Here is a 20,928-nt window from a genome sequence, read left to right on the forward strand (position 1 = left end):
GGAAGGGACTTCAGAGACTGAGCTGCAAAGGCACTGGGACCCCCTCCTTGCCCTCACAGATCACTGACGCGCATGTCATAAGGACATTAAGTACCTCAATGGACAGGCCCAGATGGAAAGAAAATGAGGACTCAGACCTGTGGCTGGTGAGGAACCGTAGGCCCTAGACAAGAGCCAGGTGATAGGGCCTTCTAGAAGCGGATGCACCAGCCCCAATCAAACCTTTGGGTGCCTGAAGCTGTGGCTCTTATCCAAAATATCTTGAGAGCACCTGAGCCAGAACCATCCAACTAAGTTACCCTCAAAGAGATGACTCAAAGAAACTGAGATAACACAGGTTCTAAGTTGCTAAGTTTTAGAGTAATTTTTAGAGAGTAGTAGTAGGTAATACTCTAGAGGAAACACACCGAAGTTTGAAAACCATACCTGTATGCAGGTCAAGAAGCAAGAATTAGAACCGGACATGGAACAACAGACTGGTTCCAAATTGGGAAAGGAGTACGTCAAGGCTGTATGTTGACACCCTGCTTATTTAACTTACATGCAGAGTACATCATGAGAAATGCTGGGCTGGATGAAACACAAGCTGCAGTCAAGATTGCCGGGAGAAATATCAATAACATCAGATACGCATCTGATATGACCCTTACGGCAGAAAGTGAAGAGGAACTAAAAAGCCTCTTGATGAAGGTGAAAGAGAAGAGTGAAAAAGCTGGTTTAAAACTCAACATTCAAAAAACTAAGATTATAGCATCCAGTCCCATCACTTCATGGCAAACAGATGGAGAAACAAAGCAAACAGTGACAGACTTTATCTTTTGGGGGCTCCAAAAAACACTGCAGATGGTGACTGCAGCCATGATATTAAAAGATGCTTGCTCCTTGGAAGAAAAGCTATGATCAACCTAGACAGCATATGAAAAAGCAGAGACTTTGCCAACAAAGATCCGTCTAGTCAAGGCTATGGATTTTCCTGTAGTCGTGTATGGATGTGAGAGTTGGACTATAAAGAAAGCTGAGCGCCGAAGAATGGATGCTTTTGAACTGTGGTGTTGGAGAAGACTCTTGAGTGTCCCTTCGACTGCAAGGAGATCCAATCAGTCTACTAAAGGAAATCAATCCTGAATGTTCATTAGAAGGACTGATGCTGAAGCTGACACTCCAATACTATGGCCACCTGATGCAAAGAACTGACTCACTGGAAAAGACCCTGATGCTGGGAAAGACTGAAGGCAGGAGGAGAAGGGGACGACAGAGGATGAGATGGTTGGATGGCATCATCGACTCAATGCACGTGAGTTTGAGCAAGCTCCGGGTGTTGGTGATGGGCAGGGAAGCTGCAGCGTGTGCTGCAGCTGATGGGGTCGCAAAGAGTCGGCACGACTGAGCGACTACTGAGTTACACACAGCAGAGGCCACACCAAGGGATGCGTTGTGAAAACACACAGGATAGGTGAGTGGGACCAGACAGAGGGATGAATAGTACAAGTTTCTTTCTGCAGGCAGATAGAGTAGCTGAAGGTCTCCCAGTAGGACAGCGTCAGGGTATCACCAAATAACTTCATGTATTTACCTCCGTCAGAATTACCTATCAAGCAGAAACTAGAATCAACTCTATACCAACTTAACAGAAGGGGGCGGGGAAAGGAGGCATGAAGCTAATAGCTGTCAAGTGTCACCTGTGTCTGAAGTTCAGCGCTAGATGCTCCACGGCTATGATCTGATCTAACTGAATTTTCACACTCTGTCAGGTGACTATGATCATCTCCAATGCACAGGAAAGGAGGACTGAGAAAGTTAAGAAACCAGTCCAAGTTCTCCCAGCTAACACACGCCGGAGCCCAGAGTCTTAGCTGTCTGACTCCAGCGTCCTCACTCATCTCAGGATTCCAAACAGCCACCTTTGAAATGTACAAGTAAAACAATGGATACATTACAAGTTGGCAATACAGAAAACTCCAGAGCAACAGGTGGGTAGTGGTACAGAATATTTTTTAAAGTTGACGATTTGCGTATGTGATTAATATGCCAGAGATCTCATTGTTATCAACTGTGAACCTGATGCCTGATGATAAATTTGGGTAGAAATAATTTGTTGAAAACATGAACATTAAGGAAAGACCTCACTAGGATAGTACATTTTTTTTTTAAAGTTTTGCTACTATAAAGGGACATTGAAATAAGAAGTTCACCGATTTCTACTATCTTACTTCTCTACATTCCTTTTCAACCTTATGCAGATACTAGTTGTAAAAAATAAAATGAAATAACACAGAAATGTGTAAAGTGAAAGAATTCCCATCTCTTCATTAATCTCTATCTTCTACACTAGCGGTCCCCAACCTTTTTGGCACCAGGGGTCAGTTTTGCGGAAGACAGTTTTTCCATGGACCGTGGGGTGGGGGTTGTTTCAGGATGATTCAAGCATATTACATTTATCATGCACTTTATTTGTATTATTACATCAGCTCCACCTCAGATCATCAGGCACTAGATCTCGGAGTTTGGGGACCCCTGCTCTACACATCTTCCCATTTTTATGTCCTTTAGGAACTGGAAGATAGGAGGAGAACAAACATTTCTGAAGGCAAAGACCTGGATCCTGGTGATGAGAAAACTGAAGAGACACTAAGCCTACAGTACCACAGAAAACCAAATGTCCCCAAAGCCAGGACTGAGGACATACAGAAATTATCCTTGGGAAGAAACAACTTTATCAATTGACCTAAAAATAAACCGAGCAGGGCCTTTCCTGGGGGTTCAGTGGTGAGAAATTTGCCTGCCAATGCAGGAGACATGGGCTCGATCCCTCATCCAGGAAGATCCCACATGCCAGGGAGCAACCAAACCCGTGCGTCACAACTACTGAGCCCAGGCCCTAGAGCCCAGGAGCTGCAGCTCCTGAAGCCCTTGTGCCTAGAGCCTGTGCTCTGCAAGAAGAGAAGCCACTGCAATAAGAAGCCCAGGCACTGCAACTAGAAAGACGCTCATGCAGCAACGAAGACCCAGCATAGCCAAAAATAAATAAAATTAAAAAGGTAAAATGAGTATATCAGAGAGGGTATGGGGTGAGGTATTGTCACGGTCATCAAACTGTGACATAAATCATCATGGCAGAAGTGATCAGACTGGCTTCTTTGGATATACAGGTATGAGACAGGCCAAAGATTGAGAGCCTGTCAGCTGGGCAACCAACTGGATGACAACTTACGTGTTAGAAATAATGAACAGGTATATAATCACCAACCTCTTCTTTACTAAGAAAGAGCTGTACTGTAAATCCAAAGTTATAAGTAAGAAACACTCAGTGGGTTAAGGGAGAGGGAGGCAGAGTTGAAGCTGACACCCATGTTTGTGAATTTGGGTGCCACTGTGAGACAGAGAAGACTCAAGCTGCAGTGAGGAAAGGTGGCAGGCTGAGTCTGGTTTAGTACACACCACGTGAAGGGCAATTAAGTGACGATAGTGAAAATAAAGCTCAGTAGCTGGTATTTTGGTTTGAAGCTCAGGAAGAAATCTGGGCTATTTTGCAGAATTATCAGCATAGGGATAGTATCCTTGGAAGAAAATGACAACTGCCTAACTGAAAAATGGAAAGACAGAAACATCAAGGAACAAGCATTTCGCAGTGAAAAAGAGATGGGGGTCACAATACAGACACAGAAAACACAGCTGGAGTGACAGAATGAAATCCAGACACCGGAATCTAATGCCTCCCTCAGACTGACAAGTGGGATGACAAACCTCGATTTATAACCAGCCTCCCTGACTCTGAAACATCTCTGGGGTACTTCATGAAGGAAGGAGGGAAGGACAGTCACCTACTTCTCCTCATTATGTCCCTCCGTCTCACTCACCACACTGATCACAGAACCTCTGCTGAGCAAAAGAACAAATTAAAGACCCTCAGACAACACTGAGGGAGAGAGCCTGGCAAACGCCAGAGTTCATGGAGAAGGAATTGTCAAGAAAAGGCGCTGGTGTGAAAAAGAACAATATATACATGTCTTCGCCTCTCTATAAACAGGGTATTTCTGTAAGGACCAAAGAAACTGATGCCACTGGCTGTCTCTGGGCAGGCATCTGGACAGGTAAAGACTTTGACTTTTATACGTTTATCTGTCCCGTGAACTCTGAAGCACAACTGAATTATCTATCTCCTTTTCTCCAATTAATTTTAAGAAAAAAGTTGAAAATAAACAAATTGTGTTTTTTTTTTTTTTAAGGGGAATTTCTGAAAAAGAAAAGGTAGCTGAAAGTTGCTGTATTCTGAGGACTGTTAACAAGAGAGTTTACTATTCTTTTCATGGTGTGGGCCAAAGCTGCGGGGAGGGGGGGGGGAAGGCAAGCAAGTTTTCCAGGGAATGTCTTTATTTTATTTTATTTTTTTATAAATTTATTTATTTTAGTTGGGGGCTAATGTCTTTAAAGACCAGCAAATATGAGAGCCAGCACAGTAAGGCAAAACTTAAGGAGCTTAGAGAGCTCCTTCAATTACTCTCAGAACCACCCTAACATGAAAATAAACAACAGAATAGGAAAGCTAACAAATGACAGAGAAAATAATTAAAGGCATTATTAAAATCCGTTTGTCTAACACTAGGCAAAAGCGGTGACCTGTCTCCTACCCAGGAAGAGCTGCCTACAGATATGGGGAGATAAATGTGTGAATGTTGTTGTTGTTCAGTCGCTAAGTCTTTTGTGACCCCATGGACTACAGCCTACCAGGCTCCTCTGTCCATGGGATTTCCCAGGCAAGAACACTGGAATGGGTTGCCATTTATTTCTCCAGGGGAATCTTCCCAACCCAGGGATCAAATCAGAGTCTCCTGCTTGGCAGGCAGATTCTTTACTACTGAGTCACCAGGGAAGCCCATGTGTAGATGTACTGCATATAATTAACCAGTATTTTACTGATATCACGTAGGTTTATTGCTAACTTTTGGCTATCAGTGAGCATCCTTGTATATATACATCCTCATACATTTCTGCAACTATATTGGCAGAGCAGGTTCCTAGAAACTGAATGGAAGCCAAAGGGCATACATGCTTTTAAAATTTTGTCAGTACTATATTATTCCCTAAAAATTTATTAATTCACATTACTGCCAATAAAAGAGTTCCTGATTCTCTACACTCTTGCCAACAATATGAATTATCAGCTTTTTGCAAACCTGATGTGAAAAACATGTTATCTTTTTGGATGTGGATGTTGAACATTTTTACTTGAACACTGACCATCTGTCCTATTAATTGCCTGAGTATATCTTTTGACTATTTTCTATTAGGTTATATACTCCTGTTTTTCCTCAGTTTGCAAGACTTTTTATATAGTAAGGAAATAGGAAATTTGTCTGCCATAGCAGACAATGTTGGGTACTTCTCCAAATTCATCCTGACTCTTTCTTTGCTGACTTTTCATAAGCAATCCTTTCAACTTCTTAAGCTATGTCATCTATTGTTCACCTACATATTTCCAAAATGCCAGATTATACGGCTTCCTTGATTTCCCACTGTGGATTTAGCTTTCCCAAAGCCCTTCCAAACAGACTTATGCTTTCCCTCTCCAACCTCTTCATGAGGTTCTATTACAGTTTTGGCTAAATAAATACTGTGTTTAACTTTTATTGATGAAAGCAGTCCATATATGTGCCCTTCAGAGTCAAACCATGTAACGTAGTATCTCTCTCCACCCTCAACCCTTGTTCACAGCAACAAGCCCTTTTACCTCAGGTATTTGAGCTGCCTTACTTCAAAACAGAAGTGTGGCTAGTCTATATCATTTCTTAGCTCCTCCCCCTGATTAGCTATTGACTTGGTAATATTAGCAATGAAGACTGCTCTTACATCCTGCCCCCCCACCCCACATCCCTTCCCTCCTTCCTCTGATCAGTCTCCGTAATATTTGGCTAAATTATTCAGTTTGCATTATAAATATTTCTTTATAGTCGCACTAAGAATTCATTTCCATTCTTTTTTATTTATCAAAAATGTTTTGATTTCCTTTGAGCTAATAATTGTTCTGGTTATTTTGTTCACTTAGGTTTTCTATATCTCTCTCACTTTACTGGTTCATCCTTAAGCTTTGTAACGCAAATGTGTATCTCCTCTAAAATACTTTCAAATAGTCAAGTATTCTTTTTCCCTCTCTGAAGAGATTAATCTTCTGGAGGCCTTTGTTCTGTTCTCCAAGACCTGCTGTGTTGGATTTCCTGTTCTGGATCCTATGCTTTCCCACTTGTTAGTATTCTCCCTTGCTAGCCCCACCAATATTCCTGAGGAAGGGTAAGCAGATGTCTAAATGCAAGACACTGCATGGCCCAGAATGTTCTGATTCTACCTTCACATCTGATTGACATTTGGCTGGGTAAAGAATTCTAAAGTTTTCTCTGGTAACTTTTCGGTACCAAAAAGTTGGTAAGAGTCAAGTTTTCTCTGAAAGTGCCCCACCCCTCATTGTAAAGAGATACACTTGACATCTAATATATATTGTGTTTAAGTCTAAGGTGTACAATGTGATGATCTGATACACACAGATACTGTAATATCTTTACCACAATAAAGTCAGTTAACATATCCTTCACCTCATCTGATCGCCATTTTTTTGTTGTTGTTATGGTAAGATCCATGTTGTCACAAAGGGCAGAATTTCCATTTTTACAGCTGAATAATATTCCTATTATTATATAATATGTACAACTATGGAATATATAATAATAATACCTCGCGCACTTTTTTATCCATTCATGTGTCAATGAACATTTAGGCTGTTGCCCTGACTTGGCTCTTGAGAGCAACACTGCAACAAACACGGGAGGTCAGATACCTCTTCAAGATGGTGACTGCATTTCCTATGGATACACATTCGGAAACAGATTGCTGAGTTGTACGGCAGCTCCATTTTTAATTTTTTGAAAACCCTCCACACTGTTTTCCATGGCAGTTGTTTAGATTCCGCCCAGCAGCACGTGTTTCCCACTTCTCTACACTCTTGTCTGATGACCATTCTAACAGGTGTGTGAGGTGATTATCTCACTGGGGGTTCAGTTTGCTTTCCCCTGATGGTTAGTGCTGTTAAACACCTTTTCATGTACTTGTTGGTTATCTGAATGTCTTCTTTGGAAAAATTTCTATTCAGATCCTTTGTTGCTTTTTAAATTGGATCCTTTAGGGTTTTATTTGCTATTGGGTTTTAAGAGTTCCTTTTCTTCCATTTTGCAGGCTGCCTTTTCTTTCTGTTGACTGCTTTCATTTTTGCTGTGCAGAAGTTTTGTAGACCCACTTTTGTGCTTGTGCTTTTAGTGTCAGATAAAAAATTATTGCTAAGAACAATGTCAAGGAGCTTTTCACCTCTGCTTTCTTCCACGAACTTTGTTTTCAGATCTTAAATCCTTAATCCATTTTGAGATAATTTTTGTGAGTGGTGTAAGACAGGGGTCCAGTTTCATTCTTTTACACATGAATATTCAGTTCTCTCAGAATTTTAAAGGCTTTGATCCATTTTCTTCCAGTTTACAGTGATATGGATTGGTATGACGACATTCTGTTACACTTCTTTATGACCTATTTTCCCCCTCTTTCTTCTCTTTAATTTTGATGTGTTTATGTTTTAATGTACCACAGATTCAGTCTCTGTGGTACATTAGCATTCAGTCTAGATATATTGTAGATCATTTGTTCTTTACTGCATTGGCTCTGAGCCTTTCAATCTGGAAATTCAGATCCTACAGCTCTGGGAAATCATGTTAGTCTTTGACAATCTTCCCTCCAATTCCCAGTTCTTCTTACAACTCCTCTTCATCGGAAACTAGACCTCCTAGATGGGCACTTCAGTTTTACGTGGTATCTTAATTTTCATCTCTACAAACTGAGAGCTTTTGTTGACTTTATTTCTAACCTCTTTACTGAATTTCTTTCCAATACCATGAACTATCCTCTCCCCAACAGTCCTTCCTCAATGCACCATGTTCTTCTTTCATGAATGTAATGGCTGTTGTTGTGCTGTCTCCCTCTTTTTAAACTCTTTGAAAACACCAATTATAGTGTGTGTGTTTTTCCTTTTAAAGTAGTTGAGTTTCCTCTTCCAGTGCTCCTTTCTCTTTCTTATTCCTGTTTGTTTCAGGTTATCCTCAAATATCTGGAGATTCCTGGCTGTCCTCCCATATTTAAGACAGGCACCAAAACACTGGACTGACTGTTACGTAAGAGCTGGACCAGAGGATGACCAGGCAGAGATTAAGTAGATTCACTGAAAGACATCAGATGTCTCTAGCTATATTTTAATTTAGCTCAATTCTCCTGGAGAAGAATCCTCCAACCTCCTTTTAGGCAACTTGAAGGGCTAAGAGAGTTCTGGGAAGCAAGCAAGGAGATGGGAGAAAGACTTTCATCACTCAGCGGGCCCCAGTTTTTAGTATGGGGGTCCCCAAGTCTAAATGCTCTTCAATTGAACCTCTTCAGAAAACAAGCTGGCCAATTTCTACCGTGGGAGAGAAGGGCAGGCTGCCTTAAGGTGATATAAGGTCCAATTACAGATTATCAGCCAATCCTGTTTTCAGTTCTACTTGTACCTCCACCCACAAAAGGAACTAACAGAGCTCATCCTTAAACTTTCTGAATTCTGTGGCATGGCTGAGCATGATTCTTGCTGGACCAGCCTACCCATTCCTGTCCCTAGCTGCTTCCTTTGGGGACTCGGTTTCAGCTCACTATGATATACGAAATATATTACGTGAAAAAAAAAATACAATAATGTGTAGACACACACACACCCCTATTCATCCATCTGTTTTCCATCTGGCAAAGTTGGTTTAACTCTTTGTCTGCTAGTCTTCTCGAAATCCTTTACTGCTATTTAGTGAGTGGGAGGAACAAGCAGAGATAAAGGTACTAATGTTTAACTGGATGTCCTACATGCTAATATGTTAATTCCCAATTTTTGAACGGATGTTGTGAGATTGAACTACAGCTTTCTTCCCTGTTTCTGATACATTTTGACAGCCGTCGTGGTTATCCGGGTAATTAAGATCTTTTTTTGGTATAGTATTTCTGTGTATTCTTGCCACCTCTGATTAGTATCTTCTGCTTCTGTTAGGTCTTTACTGCTTCTATCCTTTATCGCGCCCATCCTTGCATGAAATGTTTCCTTCATATCTCCAATTTTCTTTTCTTTTATATATTTTACTTATTTGGCTGTGGCGGGTCTTAGTTGCAGCATGTGGGATCTCTAGTTGTGCTCCAGGGACTTAGCTGTCCCACGGCGTGTGGGATCTTAGTTCAATCCCTAGTCAGGGACTGAACCCACATCCCTTGCATTGCAAGGCAGACTGTTAACCCCTGGACCACCAGGGAAGTCCCTCCAATTTTCTTGAAGAGATCTCTAGTCTTTCCCATTCTACCCTTTTCCTCTACTTCTTTGCATTGTTCACTGAAGAAGGCCTTCTTACCTCTCCTTGCTATTCTCTGGAACTCTGCATTCAGTTCGGTATATTTTCCCCTTTCTTCTATGTCTTCCGCTTCTCTTCTTTTCTCAGCTATTTGTAAGGCCTCCTCACACAACCACTATGCATTCTCGGATTTCTTTTTCTTTCGGATGGTTTTGGTCACCGCCTCCTGTACAATGTTCCAACCCTCCGTCCATGGCTCTGCAGGCACTCGAGCTACCAGATCTAATCCCTTGCATTTATTCGTCACCTCCACTATCTAATCCTAAGGGATTTGATTTAGGTCATATTTGAATGGCCTAGTGATTTCCCTACTTCCTCAATTTAAGCCTGAATTTTGAAAGGACTTCATGATATGAGCCACAGTGAACTCCAGGTATTGAGTTGTGTCTGACTCTTTGCGACCCCATGAACTGCAGCCCGCCAGATTCCTCTGTCCATTGCATTTTCCAAGCAAGAATACTGGAGCAGGTTGCCATTTCCTTCTCCAGGGGATCTGCCTGACCCAGGGATCAAACTCAGGACTCTGTGTTTTCCTGCACTGGCAGGCAGATTCTTAACCTCTGCCATCTGGGAAGTCCATTGTTAGTTCCTTACATTACTCTTAGTTCCTGAGATTTATTCTGTTCCTAATTCTAACTTATTAAATACTTAATGTACTGTCATTTTTTGTTAATAATCTGTTTAAGGTTTCAAATTTTCATGAACAACAAAAGCAGTATTCTATAGGTTCTGATACACAGTGTTACCTTCTGGATATACCGCAATTTTGATTTGCATTTTCTCTTAGACCTCATGAATTCTGTGAGTGCTTTAAGCTCCCTATGTTTGTACTTTTTGTTTGTTTCTGTTTTTACTGCTTGCTCAGAAAATGTAGCCTGGAAATATCTCTTAGTTAGGCTTATTAATTGTATTAACTGGACCACTGCTTGTAGCTCTAGCTGCACGAGTGCCCAATCCTGAGGAAACCATTTTGCTTGCAGTCATCATGGTTTTGAATAGTTATCACAATAATTTCCTGGCACATAGGAGTAATGTATCCTAAGAAAGGGATGCTTTTTTAAAAAAATTCACAAATTTGTGGGACTTCCCTGGTGGTCAATTGGTTAAGGCTCTCTGCTTCCACTGCATGGGGCACAAGTTCCATCTCTGGTCAGGGAACTAAGATCCCGCATGCCACAAGGTGTGGCCAAATAATTTAAATTAAAAATGCACAAGTCTGTAATATGGGCTATTGGAGGAGCTCTATATAAACATCTGTATCTTTTTTTCTTTACTTCATGCGCCACACACAGCCTGAGAGAGAGTAAGCCTCCTGTGTCACTCTTGTGTTTCTACTTTTAGCTCAGATTTTACCTGTCACATATTTTGGGAGTCTATCTATCAACTGCCATTCTACTATTGAAAATAAAAATTTTTAATGTGAAAATAAATGTAAAATAACTGTCTTTAAAATAGCAATTGTGCAATGAACCAGAAAAACCACTTCAAAGAACAAAGTGTGTGTGTGTGTGTGTGTGTGTGTGTGTACAGGTATGAATGGAAACTGTACTGCAGATGAGTGGAGAAAAGAGAGCTTAGACAGTAAGATATAACACATGAAAAAAACCATGAAATTAAGATTCCTACTTCACAATATGCACAACTTCAAGGTAGATTAAAGATTATAAAACTTAAAGACAACAGAGAAAAATATCTTTATGGCCTCAGTCAGGGAAGAATGTATTGAAGACATAAAAGGTACAAACCATAAAAGAAAAGATATATAAATTCAGGTGTGTTAAAATTAAGAATCTCTGCTGTTCATCAAAAGAATGAAAACACATACTCAAACAGAAGAAGCTACATGTCACATGTTAGTATCCAGAATATATAATCTCCAAAATGATTAAGAAAAAGAATCCAATACAAACTGAACAAACAAAAGACTTCAACAGGCAATTTACAGAAGAAACAAAAGCCAATACAAACATGAAAGATGTAATATTCATCAGTAATCATGGAAATACAAATTAAAACCACAATGACATAGTTTTATATCTACCAGATGGGCAAGAACTGAAAAATCAGACAAAAATTTGACAAGGACGTGACATTACTTGAACTGCTCATTTGTAAACTACAGATAAAAATAACGATGTCACAGGGCTGCTGTGACAACAGGCAGACCATGCACAGTCATTAAGAATCTGACCTCTGGAGCACACTACCTGGCCCCACTTGGGCACTGCCACTTACTGACTGACTGAACCAAGGTGGCTGGACCTCCTGGGCCTCTCGTACTCCCAGGAAAAAGGAAGTGACAGGCAGAGATCTTGGAACAGTGCCTGGCACACTGTAAGCAACATGCGGCTGTGATTCTGGCTGTTATTGCCAGGATTCTTTCCCAAAGGTCTAGTTTTTAAACCTATTTTCAACTTTCTGCAAACTGAATTTCTCCATGCCAGGCTCTAAGTCTGACCCCTTTAACTCATTACTGACCAGGGGATTTCTGTAGAAACTAATGCATATGATTTTTATTTTGGTCGGCTAAGAATTGATTCTGTTACTTCACTAGCTTAATAGTTACACCTGACACACATGTTAAGTCTTCTAATTTTCGTGACATACCTTCTGCACTCTTTTGCAGAAGCAAAGGAGCATTCTCCAGCACTGAGAGTTTCATTTTCACTTTCTGGATCAGAATCGATCACTAAGGTTTTTCTTTTTGTTGGTATAACATTCACACTGTCTGAATCAGAACTATATTCTGAAGAACTACCATCTTCTGAGATACTAGCATATATGCTGCTCGGAAAATCAGAGAAAGTATCTGCATAAAACTCACTGAAAAATTCTTCTACACTCAAAATATCGTGATGCATCCTTTTTGGAAATTTTATGTTTATAATATACACGTTGGTTGGAAAACCTAACAGAGCAAAAGGTGATTGACAATGACAATTGTAAGTTGTATAGTGAATCCTTGATTAATTTTAAGCTCTAACAACTTCTCACAGTGATGCTAACTGTATCATTCTCTAAAAACATATTGATAAGTCTCTGGTCAATAACCTTCAGGTAACAAAAGACATATTATTAGTACATCCCCAGTCAATAATGTGTTAACATACTTGGTTTTTCAGTGACTTTTCTAAATAGCACAATGAACCACTGGTACAATTAAAAATAAATTCTAATATCCTCAATTCACAATCTATTCTAAACCTCCTACCAAAGTGAAAGTAAGTCAGGCAATAAATTGAAATTTTCCCTCTAAAGCACCAGCAACAATGAAGCTATATTTTCTTTCACTTCTATTACCACTTTTGAAATCTAACAATATACATATATTTTAATTCTCAGTATTTTAAATACATAAGATGAAGAAGGGTTTGTCTTAGATTTCATCTACCACATCCTGTTTGTACAAGTTTGTACCCTGTTCCTGATTCATTACACTGATCCGAATGCAGATCCTGGATTGTAAATAATAGTCAGGGCTCTAGGTATTTTTTTTAATTTCCTCTCTGATTTCTTCAGTGATCTACCGGTTTAGTGATCCACGTTGTTTTGTGTTTTTGGTAGTTTTTTCTTGTTCTTGTAGTTGACTTCTAGTCTCAGAGTGTTGTAATCAGAAAAGACATTTGATATGATTTACATTTTCCTCAATTTGCCAAGGCGTTTTGTTGCCCAGCATGTAATCTATTCTGGAAAATGTTCTATGTACACTTGAAGAGAATGTGTATTCTGTTGCTTTCAGATGGAGTGCTCCAAGGAATCAATATTGTTGAAATGTCCATATTGACCAAGGCAATCTACTGATTCAATGAAATCTCTATTAAAATACCAATGGTGTTTTTCAAAGAACTAGAAAAAATAATTTTAAAATTTGCATGGAAATACTAAAGACCTCATATAGCCAAAACAATCTTGAGAAAGAATAGAGGTGGAGGAATCACACTCCTTGACTTCAGACTATATTACAAAGCTACAGTAATCAAAGCAGTATGCACTGGCACAAAAATAAACATAGATAAATGGAACAAGATACAGAGCCCAGGACTTCCCTGGTGGTCCAGTGGATAAGAATCTGCCTGCTAATGCAGGGGACATGGGTTCAATCCCTTGTCAGGGAAGATTCCATATGCTGCAGAGCAACTAAGCCCATGCACCACAACTACTGAATCTGCATGCTGTGATCACGGAAGCCCACCACCTAGAGTCTGTGCTCCGCAAAGAGAGAAACCACTGCAATGAGAAGCCCATGCACCACAATGAAGAGTAGCTCCTGCTTGCTGCAACTAGAGAATGTTCCCTGCAGCAATGGAGACCCAGCACAACTTAAAAATAAATAAATAAATAATAATAAAAAGAAGCAGTGGTTTTAAAAAAAAAAAAAAAAGATACAGAGCCCAAAAATAAACCCACACGCTTATAGTCAATTAATGTATGATAAACAAAGCAAGAATATACAAGAGAGAAAAGGCAATCTCTGATAATTAGTGCTGGGAAAACTGGACAGCTACAGGTAAAAGAATGAAATTAGAACATTCTCTAATACTATATACAAAAATAAATTCAAAATGGATTAAAGACCTAAATGTAAGACCGGATACTATAAACCTCCTAGAGAAAAATATAGGTAGAACACTCTTTGACATAAATCACAGCAATATTTTATTTTTTGGAACTTCTCCTAAAGTAAAGGAAACAAAAGCAAAAATAAACAAATGGGACCTAATTAAACTGAAAAGCTTTTACACAGCAAAGGCAACTACTGATGAAATGAAAAGGCAACCTACTGAATGGGAGAAAATATTTGCAAATGATATGACCAATAAAGAATTAATATCCAACATATATGAACAGCACATATTACACAACATCAAAAAAACACAAACAACTCAATTAAAAAATTGGCAGAAGAACTGAATAGATATTTTCCCAAAGAGGAAATGCAGATGGCCAAAAGGCATGTGAAAGATGGTCAAGATCACTTATCATCAGGGAAACGCAAATCAAAACCACAATGAATATTACCTCTTATCTGTCAGAATGGTTACTATCAAAAACAACACAAAGATCAATGTTGGTCAGGATGTGGAAAAAAGAGAACCTTCACACACTATTGATGGGAATGTAAATTGGTACAGCCATTATGGAAAACTATGGAGTTTCTCAAAAAACTAAAAATAGAACTATATACAACCAATTCCACCACTGGGTACGTATTTAAAAAGCCCCAAAACATTAATTCAGAAAGATACATGCACTCCAATGTTCCCAACAGGATTATTTACGTCTGTCAAGGTGTGGGGGCAAAGCAAACGTCCGTCAACAGATGAACGGAGAAAGACGTGGTGTGTGTGTACAGAATACTACTCAGCCATAAAAATGAATGAAAGTTTGCCATCACAGTAACGTGAATGGACCTGGAGGGCATTATGCTGAGTAAAAAAGGTCAGACAAAAACAAATATTGTATATCACTCAAATGTGGAATCTTAAAAATACAACAAACTGTGAATACAACAGAAGCAGACTCACAGACACAAACTAGTGGTTACCAATGGGAGGAGGGGAGTGGGGAGCAGCATTACAGGGGGAGGGAAGTAAGAGGTACCAACTATTAGGTATGAAATAAGCTACAAGGATTACTGTACAACACAGGGAATAGAACCAATATTTTATAATAACTATAAAGGGAGTATAAACTTTACAAATTGTGTATCACTATATTGTACATCTTTAACTTATATATAAGTAACTACACTTCAATTTTTAAAAATGAATTAAAAAAAACCCAGGACTCTAACAACTCTTTTTGTCAGTGGCCTGAGCTACTTAGTCTCTTACAAGTCAATATGGAAAGAGGAAGCTACTAACAAAGGAAAAGATGAACAGACCTGCTTGATGAAAAAGATTCCAAAAATGACCAGTGCTTCACCAGATGGGCAAGGAAAACTAAAGAAATCCAGAAATTCGGTCAGGACGAGTTTGAGGGGGAGATTCAGCAGTGGTACTGGCACCAGCCTACAAGACTTAAAACACTGGAGGAAGGGGTCACCTTTAACAAAGGGCACCCTCAGAAAGAGGAGAGAAATTAAGAACCCTGCGGGGAACCAAAAGAAGTCTGGGACCCATTCTCATCTGAGACGTGCACTCGGATCCCTCTACCTCACCCTGGACCCAACCAGTCGGCACCTCCACGGCGTGCAGCATTCTGAAGAAAACACAGGTCTTTTGTTTTTTTAAACTCCACTGTGTGTTTAGTCACGCAGTCATGTCAGGCTCGTTGTGACCCCGTGGATCGTAGCCCACCAGGCTCCTCTGTCCATGGGATTTTCCAGGCAAGAACACAGAAGTGGTCGCCATGCCCTCCTCCAGGGGATCTTTCCCACCCAGGGGTCGAAACCACATCTCCTGTGTCCCCTGCACGGCAGGCATATTCCTTACCCACTGAGCCAGAGGCTTCCATGAGAGATGATTCTAATGCACAGCAAGGGTTAATAACCTAGTGTGGTTAACAGTAAAAGTAAGTTACATTGCAGACCATAAGAAAAGCATGAACCGGTTCTCTCCGCTTCCAAATATACGGTTCTTTCGTTTGTCCCACAACTAAGATTTCCTGGGATGCCAAGAAAAGGTCACTTACAGACCTCTAAGCATTACAGTGGCTTCAAAAAAAAAAAAAAATAGACACCAACTTAAGAAAGCAGACTTGAGTGGGTGTAAGCAGAACTTCCCAGAAAGACCCTGATAAAAAGAATCTATAGTCAATACGTCAATAATCATTCAGTAAACTGGTATGTATCTTACACATACTTTTTTTTTTTGGTTGCGCTGTGCTGTTATAAAGAAAGCTGAACGCTAAAGAACTGATGCTTTTGAACTGTGATGTTGAAGATTCATGAGAGTCCCTTGGACTGCAAGGAGATCAAACCAGTCAGTCCTAAAGGAAATCAGTCCTGATTATTCATTGGAGGGACTGATGCTGAAGCTTCAATACTTTGGCCACCTGATGCAAAGAACTGACTCATTGGAAAAGACCCTGATGCTGGGAAAGACTGAAGGCAGGAGGAGGAGACAGAGGATGAGATGGTTGGATGGCATCACTGATTTGATGGACATGAGATTGAGCAAGGTCCGGGGGGTTGTTGACAGACAGGGAAGCCTGGTGTGCTGCAGTCCATGGGGTCGCAAAGAGTCAGACACGACTGAGTGACTGAACTGAACTGTGCTGTTACTCAGGATCTCAGTTCCCTGACCAGGGATTGAACCCATGCCCCCTGCAGTGGAAGGGCAGAGTTCTAACCAATGGAACACCAGGGAATTTCTCATAATTTGTACATACCTGAATTTAAGATTCACTCTTCTTTTTCTTCTTAACTTTAATATTTTTTAAACACAGGGATCTCCTTTTCTCTCTAATAGTCTGGATTTAAGAATGGTCCTTGAATCTTACTCAAAAAATGTTTTCCTGGGTCAGCAAGATCAACTAAAACAAGGATTCTCCATTGAGGGCTTTGTCTCTGCCCTGTCAGATCTTTAATTGGACAAAGACATCCTTGTCCAAAGCGCAGAGCACCAGACTAGAAGTGACAGGTAATACAAAACACTCATTTTTTAAAAATACCCCTGGCAGACTGGAATTACAGCAGGAAACCAATTAAATGGTTTTTAGCAAAAATTAGATAAATTCAGGTAAGAAAAAAAAATCAAATATAGATATGGAATAAACTAGCCCTGTGTTGAGGGCAAGTCCTGTAGTTTGCCCAAGAGGCTCAGTGTTTACTCTGGAGATGGGACCAATAAGACTCAAAACTGGTGGTTATATTGCCTTGGTAGGGTTTGGGCTTTTTTCTTTTTGGATTGGCATATTCACCACAGCTCCATATGAGTCATCAACACTGGAACAGAGAGGCACAGGAAGAAGAATGCCTCCCTCTATGTGTTTAAAGCCGGCTACGTGCTAAGTTGCTTGCTTCAGCCGTGTCCGATTCTTTGCAACCCAAGGACTTAGCCCGCCAGGCTCCTCTGTCTATGGGATTCTTCAGGCCAAGAATACTGTAGTGGGATGCCATGCCCTGCTCCACGGGATCTTCCCAACCCAGGGATCAAACCCAGGTTTCCTGCACTGCGGGCATATTCTTTACCACTGAACCTCCATAGAAACTCTAAAGCTGGCTAACCAGCTATCACAAACATATATTAAAAAAATAAAAATAAATAATCAATTATTTCATTAATTTACATAGTTCTTGTTTTTAACTAAATGGTTCTAGTTTAAGAAAGAGATGATGGACTGCTTACATTGATGTCACAGTATGGCAATCAAGACTTTAAAAAAAAAAAAAATGTTATTTGGCCGTGTCGAGTCCCAGTCGCAGCATGTAGGATCTTTTGTCACGGCGCACGGACTCTCTAGCTGGGCGCTCTGGGCTCAGTGGCTGTGGGACACAGGTTTAGTTGCTCTGCAGCATGTGGGATCTTAGTCCTCTGACCAAGGATTGAACCTGCATCCCCTGTATTGCAAGGTGGATTCTTAACCACTGGACCACCAGGGAAGTCCCAAGACTATTTCTAAAATAACATAATCTCAGTCAGAAGAACCCAGGGGAAGGTTAGAGAACCACTGAAAAGTTTATTACCCACAGATGACTGTTCCTTAAAGAGCCGGGGCATTTGAGGCTCCCAGTTTGGCCTGATATAGCCTCTGGCTCAGGGCCTTACATGGCCCTGCATACTTGCAGGCCTCTGCAGCCCATTGCTGCTGCTGCAGCTCCTCAAATTGTCTGTGCAATCCTCCACGAACGCTCAACGAGGACCTCCATGTCGACACTGCAGTCAGGACTGAAAACGTCTTCCGTACTTCATTACTTGCTGAAAAATATTTAGATCCTCAAGGCCTAGGTAAATTTTTACTGCAAACCACATGGGTTCACTCCAAGTCCACTGCACTTGTCTGACTTATCACAAGGCTGGGTTCAGAAGAACAATAAAGTTTCTTAAATGAATTGCTAAGAGGACACCCCTACACATTCCTCGCAACACTATCTCCTCACCCTGTATTTTAAAACATAAGTTATTATTCAGGTATGGTGAGCCAAGAGGTTAGGAGAAGCCTACACTAAAAGGATGGTTACTTAAGAGTTCCCAAAGAAGGGGCACACAGTGCCATCCAGGGCCTCGTGAGGGAGCACCAGGATGGGTCAGGAGGCAGGAAGAGCAGGGGGAAAGCATGGGCAAGTTCTTATCCTAGTTTCCACAGGAAAGGCAAGTCCAGGCACGGCAAGCAGGCTGAGGACTGGTTCCTTCGGATAATGTCAGCAGATCTCAGGTGTAGTACAGCTGTTAGGTGCCCAGCACATGCAGGGCAGAGAACTAGCTGCCTCCTCGCGTGTAAGAGCCAGCAGAGGACGTGGTCCGGAGCAGGGGCTCTGCACTGGCTGGTCTGCACCTGAACACCCCTCACAGGGGAGCAGCTTTGTTTCCAGGAGCAAGCAGCGGATTCTGGGCGCGCTCTCCCAGATCAGCCAGAGCATCGACAATATAAAACACAGGAAACTACAGGTAATACATCTCGCTCTGCTTTTCTTCTCGGCACTGACGGGATGTTACAGCATGTATCTGTATACTGCTACTCCCCTACGATGCTGTCCATCCCATGAAAGCCAGAGCTTCAGTTGCTCCCATGTCTATCCTCAGTGCTTAGAACAGTGCCTGGCACACAGCAGGTATTTACTCGCAAGTGCTTGTTAAGTGAAGGAGTAAGCAAATCTGCATTAAGACATAAGTTATGCAAAGTTTAGAAGGGGAGGTGGGGAACAAGGCTTTCTTTTCTTACATACTTGACATAGTTCTTCAAACTTGAAATTATTAACTAACTTCTTCACCACCACTACAGACAAAGTCTCAGGTTAGTTCCCACCTCAAATAGGGAAATTTAATCACAGGAGGGTAGCGTAATGAAATGCAATGAGTCCGTGCTCTGGAGATGGACTAAGATCTACATCTTGCTCCATCACCTACGAACTGGAGAGCTTGACTATATTAACGTTTCAGTTTGTCTCCTCAATGGAAAATCAAGACGGTAGTAATACTCACCTAACAGAGTATGAAGAGGAAAAGATATCCATCACGCTATTTAGTGTGAAAAAACCTCTGTATGTGAGAACACAGGAAGCACACACTCTAGCATCTAACGATGATGAAATCCTATCCAATGAAGGACCTGAGGACACTGCTCACAGCAAGTGCTCTGTTATCTAAACTGTGCTAAACATGCTTTCACTTAGAGTTCACTAATGCTCAACTCCACGCTGACTACACCCATCATAAAATGACTGCTCGCACATCCATCAGTTAGGGGACTCTGGGCAGGTTCCTTTATCTCCTGGCCTCTCTCTCCTTAATAACAGAGCTTACCTCATGAAACTGTTCCACAATGTGATATGTGGAGATGGGGCATCCAGGAATTAAGTCGGTTTAGATGAGGTCATGAGGGTGTTTCCTTATGATGGGATTAGTGCCCTTTTAAGCAGAGACATCAGAGAGCATGCACACGTCCTCACACACCTTCCCCCCACTTTGCTGTGAAGACACAGTGAGATGGCAGCTCTCTGCAATCCAAAAAGAAAGCTCTCACCAGAACCCGACCATGCCGGCAACCCTGATTTTGGACTTCCCAGCCTCTAGAACTGTGTGAAATAAACACAATTTGTGAAATAAAGCCACTCAGTCTACAGTATTTTATTATAGCAGCTTGAGCAAACTACTACAGTACTTAATATATACTAAACACGCAAATATTAGCCATTATCAGAAGTAGTCTACAGCAAATAGGTCCTATGAGACGCAAGTCAGAACCCATAATTCAATTCTTAAGCTTTACTTACTTCCTGTGAGGGTAAAATTAAACAAACAAAAATATCTCTGGGAAAAGAATTTAAAAAAAAAAAAGAGAGAGAATAGATACATATATATGTATAGCTGATTCACTCTGCTGTATACTGCAACTAAAACAACATTGTAAATCAACTACGCTTCAAAGAAAAAAAGAAAATCTCCCACTCTCCCTCCAAATCAATATTCAGCAAGATACACAATAACACTCAGTCCTTAGCACATGCCAGGAACTACACTCAGCTCTTCCAAGGGCTTTTAAATGTTAATTTAATTCTCACCACAGTCCTAGAGATAATGTTATTATTTCCATTTTAAAAACAGGGAAACGAAGATCCAGGGAGATGACGTGTCACAAAGCTAGGCTGGGTTGAAGCCTAAACTTGAATCCATGTAGCCTGGCTTCACCATTTTCCCATCCATGACTCTATACTCCCTCTCTTTATGTTAGTACCACTTCAAGATTAGAAAAGAAAATAACTTTAGGTGGGTTACATTTAGTGTACTGGCATGTCTTAATAAAGTCATAACTTGCTTCTTAATGACACACAAAACAAGATTGCAAGATTATTTTTATGTAACCAAATCAAAGCTAAAAA

General features: G+C 40.7%; 1 protein-coding gene and 1 long non-coding RNA gene across 31 annotated transcripts in view; one reads left to right on the top strand and one right to left on the bottom strand.

Annotated features, from left to right (window-relative positions):
• The window catches only part of MARK3 (microtubule affinity regulating kinase 3), a 102,523-nt gene that overhangs the window by 40,970 nt on the left and 40,625 nt on the right, over positions 1-20,928 (bottom strand). The window lies entirely within an intron of this gene.
• On the top strand, positions 142-3,030 carry LOC145529068 (uncharacterized). The gene is made up of 3 exons (XR_014070897.1): positions 142-1,294; positions 1,752-1,970; positions 2,551-3,030. It is a non-coding gene; the product is annotated as an uncharacterized LOC145529068 (long non-coding RNA).

Source organism: Giraffa tippelskirchi, chromosome 12 (genome assembly GCF_054371585.1).
Source record: "Giraffa tippelskirchi isolate mGirTip1 chromosome 12, T2T-mGirTip1v1.2.pri, whole genome shotgun sequence".
Taxonomy (NCBI): domain Eukaryota; kingdom Metazoa; phylum Chordata; class Mammalia; order Artiodactyla; family Giraffidae; genus Giraffa; species Giraffa tippelskirchi.